The sequence below is a fragment of the Tenrec ecaudatus genome, chromosome 15, assembly GCF_050624435.1.
Source record: "Tenrec ecaudatus isolate mTenEca1 chromosome 15, mTenEca1.hap1, whole genome shotgun sequence".
Classification (NCBI taxonomy): domain Eukaryota; kingdom Metazoa; phylum Chordata; class Mammalia; order Afrosoricida; family Tenrecidae; genus Tenrec; species Tenrec ecaudatus.
In genome coordinates, this window is record NC_134544.1 from 94,126,738 (window position 1) to 94,133,404 (window position 6,667).

Genomic DNA, 6,667 nt, shown 5'->3' on the forward strand with positions numbered 1-6,667 from the left:
TGCTGCCCTGTTGCACTTCCTTTGATTTCACCCCGCGGTGTCTGGGGCAAACTGGGCACACTTTCTGCACAGTGTCTCCAGTGCTGTCCCCAGTAGCACTAGGGTTCAGCGAAGGAATCCCATGTCTCCTGGTGGGGCCAGCCACACGGTCCTCTGTGTGGATTGGCTGCTCCAAGCAGGGATGTCGTCCCCAGGGTTTGGTGGGCCATGATGAGATTCTCACTCTCACTCTCACTCTTGCTTGCTCTCTCCCTCATAGTTTGGGTCTGGACCTCATCGTGTGGGTCTGGACAGATCAGCAAAGAGCAAGGTTCTTGAGAAGATTGATTGACACAATGGCTCCATCAGTGGGCTCAACCCTGGCAATAATTATGACGACGGCACGGGACCGGGCAGTGTTTGGTTCAATTGTACATTGGCTATGGGCTGGAAGCAATTCGATGACACCTAACAACACAGAGCAGATCATGAATCCTGTGTCCTAAGACATCGCTGGGTGGGTTTAAACCACCAACCTTTCAGACATGTGTGTACACTTCATCATTTGCATCATGTAGAAACCTCAGTGGCCCTGAGTCTGATTATAAAATCTATCCTTGAGCTTTATCAAAACTCTGGTGCTGGGGGCACCTGTCCGGGTCTTTTTCCCTCCATAAGGCACAGGCGCTTTTACTGCAGGTGAGAATATTTCCTACTTTTACAATACCACTTTTGAATTTGGAAACACCAGGGAAGACTACAAAACCAGTAAATAAAAATGGAGAGATTATCTAGGAACACAGTGAGACAGAGCAGAATCCCCAAACTGAAACCATCTACAACTGGTCCTTGGCCTGATCCTGCGCTCTTCGGGTCCTGAGCGCCCCCTGGAGTCCAGTCTCTTCCCTGCAGAGGAGGTTTGTGTCTGGGCTCTCACTGACTTCCCACATTGTGTCACTTACATTAATGCATGATCATTTCCTCGACATTCATGCTCTTTCTAATCATCTGCAGAAAGAGAGTGTTCTTAGAGTTGTCTCTGGAGATGGTGAATTGACGCTTTGCTCAGTCTGTGTATAATGTAGTCCCACCAGAATAACTAATGTATACAACCCACTGCAGGCCCTTCACTGGAGCCTGATGGGAACAATGCATTTCACAACTATTGAAGGTGAATCCAGACGCTGCACAGGAGAGTCTCCGAGACACCCCACCACCACCACGACTTTCTCAGATCGCCCCCAGATGGTGCTCACACTGGACACCTACAAACACAGAAACACCACGATTAGAGGACACATACACAAACAAATGTACTCGATATTAAACACACACAGCAAGGGTCTACAATGATTACCATGTAAAATGGACAAAGATTGGTGCAAAAGTAGTTTTGTGTATTTGTATTATTAATAGTTATGATATGTATTGATTGAATTTTATATCCTGGATGGCTGTATTGGACTGAACAAAAAATGAAAGCACAACAGAACTGTGGGATTCAACCGAAGAGAACCTTGTGGGCTATTTGTAGCAACAACCAACCTGTATAGTGTCAAAATCAAACTGACGTTAATGACCTCATTTTGCATCTAATGGAATTAGAGAAAGATGAGTGTGCCACCGCCCAGGTTTACAGGGGAAGGGGTAGGGGTGCCAGGAAATAATTAATATAAGATCTCAAGTAAATGAAATAGAATGAACACCATCAGTAAGTCAATTAAACAAAAACTGACTCTTTGAGAAGATGACCTCGAGTGATAAATATCCAGTTTTCATGATCATGACAGAAGAAAGAGGATGCAATTCTGCATGCTTTCTGAACAACCTCATGCCCACAGCTGTATATATCACAAAAATGGAGGGATTTCTTGGATGGCAAGAAAACCAATAATGTTCCTATGCAAGAAACAAACGATGGCGCCGGTCACCATCATCATGGGTATCTACATCTTAAGGGGGACGAGAGGCTTTTTGCTGGATCTAACTTGGCAACCTTTGCTTCTTTGGACTTAAGCCAATGGCCTGCCATCTGACCTGCCCATTTTGGACTCATTTTCCTGTCTAGTCACAAACCTGACCTGCCAACCTGCCTTTCACCCTTCTCCGCAGCCTGTGGTGTTCCTGCCCATCCTGGGTTCGTTAGCCCCTGAAGTGTAACTTCATGTAATTTAGTGGCAGTGTAATTTAGAGTCAGAAAGGGGAACTATGATTTTGGTTTGTGATCATTAAGACTCCTTTAACCTGTGAACACATTTTTTAGAGTACTGACTGCATAGCAGAGTGGGTGAGTTTGATCATAAGCATTAGATAGATATTTTATTTATTTGTTTAAAAGATAATTTGACTGGGGGGCTCTTACAGCTCTTATAACATTCCATATATCAATTGCATCAAGCATATTTGTACATATGTTGCCATCATCATATCCAAAACATTTTCTTCTTGAACTCTTGGTATTAGCTCTTCTTTTTCCCCTCCCTCTCCCACCATCCCATCCTCTTGAATTCTTGATCAATTATATATTGCTTTTATTATTTTATATCTTACACTGTCTCTTGTCTCCCTTCACCAACATTTCTGTTATGTATCTCCTTCGGGGGTTGGGGAGAGCTATACAGCCAACCTTGTGATGGGTTCCTCCTTTCTCTCCCTCCCTCCTCCCCAACCATTCCCCTCTCCTCATATTGCTACTCCCATTACTGTTCCTAAGGGGTTTATCTGTCCTGAATTCCCTGTGTCAAGAGCTCTTATCTGTACCAATGTGTGTTCTCCAGTTTAGCTAGATTTGTTAGGTAGAACTGGGGTCATAAAAATTAAAAAAAAAAAAAAGAGGGACGAGAGAGGATTCATTGTGAGCTCTCACACCACAAAGGTTGGTGTGTGTAATGTAAAGCTTATAGAGTGAAAACTACTTACAAACTCATATATAACAATAAAGTACATGTCTCAGAGCTCTGTTTTCCCTTGAGAGTGCTTGTGCTTCTCTGAGTCTGAGGGAGGATTCTTGCCCATATTCTCTACTCATCTGCTTCTAAATATCAGAGGACATGAAAATGCAGCTCTCTGCCACTGATAAACCAGTCAGAGCCCCTGATGTGGGAGATCTCAGAGGACAGTCCCAGTCTCTGGGGTCTCTGGTGTTACCATTTCTGCCCAGAAGCTAGTCCACAAGACTCATAATGAATTTTACACCAAACGTGGCATTCATTCTGGCCATTTTACATGGTAATTGTTGTACACCCTGCTGCTGTGTGTATAATTGTGAGTGCATTTGTTTGTATGTGTGCCATCTAATCACGGTGCCTCTGTGTTTGCAGGTGTCCAATGTGAGGTGAAGCTAGTGGAGTCCGGGGGTGACCCAAGAAAGCCTGGGGGGTGGTCTTCATGAAGTATTCAGTGATTTCTTCATGAAAGCGAGAATCGAGCAGGGCCATGTTTTAAGAACTAACTATTCTTGGATTGGGGCAAGAACTAAGTAGGAGCCCAAAATCCATATGCTAGCCCAGGGGTCCTCAAACGTTTTAAACAGAGGGCCAGTTCAAGGTCCCTCAGACCCATTGGAGAGCTGGACTATAGTTTAAAAAAAAACAAACAAAAACAACTATGAACAAATTCCTATGCACACTGCACATATCTTATTTTGAAGTAAAACAAATGGGGCAAAAACACCCGGTGGGCTGGATAAATGTCCTGGGCGGGCTGCATGTGGCCCACGGGCCATAGTTTGAGGATGTCTGTCAGCTAGCCCATGGGTTTAATAACTCTGATTTACTTTTGCGGTCATGTTATGATAAAACCAAAACCCCAAACAAACAATAACAACAAAAACACACAAAGAGCAGAAAGAAACAAAAAAGCAAAGAAACAAAAGAGAAAATCATTGTCAATCTTCCTGTAGGGTATAAGGCAATTGCACTGATAAAATTCAGCAATTTATTCAATGACAGATGTTTTCCCCCAATCTATGGGCTCTCATTTTGCTCTCCTGATAAAATCATTTTTTAAAATTAAAAAATAATTTTTGTTATTGTATTTGCAATACATAATTTTGTTGAATACTGCCAAAAATGTTACAAACTTTTAATCCTCATTGTATACATTAATGAAATGAATTTCAGAGCAGTTAAGTATCTTGCATGTGCTTACATAACTTATAAATAGCGTGTATGAGATTGAAAACTAATGCATTCTGATTCTAAAAATTATTCTCCTAACTTCCAAGTCTACATAACTAAGCTGTCAAGGCACTTCTGGCGAAGTTTCCTTATTTATTTATATTTTATAAATTATTTTATTGTTCTTACAGCCCTTCTAACTGTAAGAACAGTTGATGTATGGAATGTCAGAAGAGTTCTTACAGCTCTTCTAACATTCCATACATCAATTGTATCAAGCATATTTGTGCATATGTTGCCATGGTTTCCAAAACATTTTTCTACTAAAGCTCTTCTTATAAAACCCTCTTTTTCCCCCTCTCTCCCTCTTTGATCAAATATATATCTCCTTTGATCAATTATATATATATATCCTTTGATCAAGTATATATATATATATGTATATGTATATATATACATACAATTTTTTTAGTAAGCCTTGCAAGTGCATGGCCTCAAAAAATTAGTTTATGACTCAGAATTGTTCCTCTCCATGGAAATCTTTAGTAAAAGGCAAAAGATTTATACGATCCGAAGAGAAACCAGAGTATGCTCAATTATATTTTGTTATTGTTAATTTGTATCTTACACTGTCCGTTGTCTCCCTTCACCCACATTTCTGTTATCATCCCCTTTGGAGGTGGGGCGGCTATATATCCAGCCATATGATAGGTCCCCCGTTTTTTACCCTTCCCCCTACCTGATCATCCACCTAGCCTCATTACATCACTACTCTCATTATTGTTCCTGAGGGGTTTATCTTTCCTGAAGTCCATGTGTCGAGCGCTCTTAGCTGTACCAATATGTATTCTCTGGTCTATCCAGATTTGTAAGGTAGAACTGGGTTACGGCCTTGCGGGTAGGGAGCGAGTATTCAAGAACTAGATGAATGATGTGTGATTTGTCGGTGCTATACTGCACCTGGGTTGAATCATCCCTTCCTTATACTACTCCTGAGGGTGTGGGTGGTATCCAATTATCTACAGATGGGATTTGGGTTCCACTCCAACCCCCCTCTCTCAAATCAATATAATTGTTTGTTTTGGATCTTTTGAGACCTGATGGCTGATCCCATCAACACCTCATGATCACACAGGCTGGTGTGTTTCTTCCATGTGGGCTCATTTGCTTCCCTGCTAGATGGCTGCTTGTTTGACTTGAAGCCTTTAAGACTACAGACGTTATATGTTTTGATAGCTGGGTACCATCCGCTCTCTTCACCACATTTGCTTATGCACCCATTTTGTCTTCAGCAATTGTGTCGGGAAGGTGAGTATCAAAGAGAGCCAGGTAATCAGAACAAAGTGTTCTTGGGTTAAGGGAGGCCGTGAGCGAGGCCCAAATTCCATCTGCTATCTTACACCTTTTCATATAAATATATGTTCATTGGCTTCTATCCCTTTCATTATAAATTAATATATTTACATATCTATAGACCCATAGCTATACCTCTATAAATAGCTTTTGACTCCTATTTCTTCCCTCTATTTCCTTTCACCTTCCTTCTATCCCACTATCATACTCACCTTCCATTTGGCTCTCAGTATTTCCTCTTGGATACATTGCTCTTCATAAAACCCTACTCGGGATTATACACCCTCCTCACCATCAATTTTAGATCTCTTGTTTTTCCCTTTGTCTATGAGTTTGTTGGCTCCCCACTCTCTCTCCCCGCCCCATCTTCTTCCATGTCCCCCCTGAACTGCCGGTCCTGTAGTTTCTCTTTGGGATTGCTCATCCTGCCTATCTTATATAGACAGACAGAGGGTGGAAGAAAAACCAAAACATAATAAAACAAAAACAAAGCAACAACAAAAAATAATAGATAGTTCCAGGTCTGTCTGCTGACCCTAATGTATTTTTTCCGATCAAGTCTGAAGAGGTGACAAGCCCTGTACCCCAGGCCAGAAGTCTATTTTCAGGATTCTTTGATGACTTGGTTACTTTGTTCCCCTTACTGTCCAGGTACACTCCCTTTGCCTCTCACCCCACTGTGCATGGGGCATATCAGGTACACTTTCCTGCACAATGTCTCCAGTGCTATCCCCTGTACTGTTGTGGGTCAGTGATAAAATGTCTTGTCTTGTGGTGGGGCAGGCCCTACGGTGCTCTCTATGCTCCGAGCATGATGTCGTCCCTGGGGCTTGATGTGTCATGATGAAGTTCTTTCTCTCTCCCCCTTAGTTCGGTCCTGTGTGGTCTGGACAGAGCCACCTCTCTCCCCGGGCTATATCTTCAGTGTTGTCCTCTGTATTGCCTTCTGGGGAGACGGTCAACATAGATCGACTTGGGTTGTTCTTACAGCTCTTATAACAATCCATACATCAATTGTATCAAGCATATTTGTACATACATTGCCATCATTATTTACTAAACATTTACTTTTTATGGACACCTTAATATCACTTCCTCTTTTTTCTCTCCCTCCCCCAACACCCGCGTGACTCTTTGATAAATTATGTATTATTATTTTCTTATCTTACACCGACCATGTCTCACTTCCCACAGTTTCTGTTGTTTGTCCTAGAGGG

At 42.0% G+C, this 6,667-nt stretch overlaps 1 non-coding gene across 1 annotated transcript; it reads right to left on the minus strand.

Moving 5' to 3' along the window:
- Positions 1-4,571: 4,571 nt before the first annotated feature.
- On the minus strand, positions 4,572-4,687 carry LOC142428299 (U5 spliceosomal RNA). Its single transcript, XR_012780223.1, has one exon. It is a non-coding gene; the product is annotated as a U5 spliceosomal RNA (small nuclear RNA).
- Between the last annotated feature and the right edge of the window lie 1,980 nt (positions 4,688-6,667).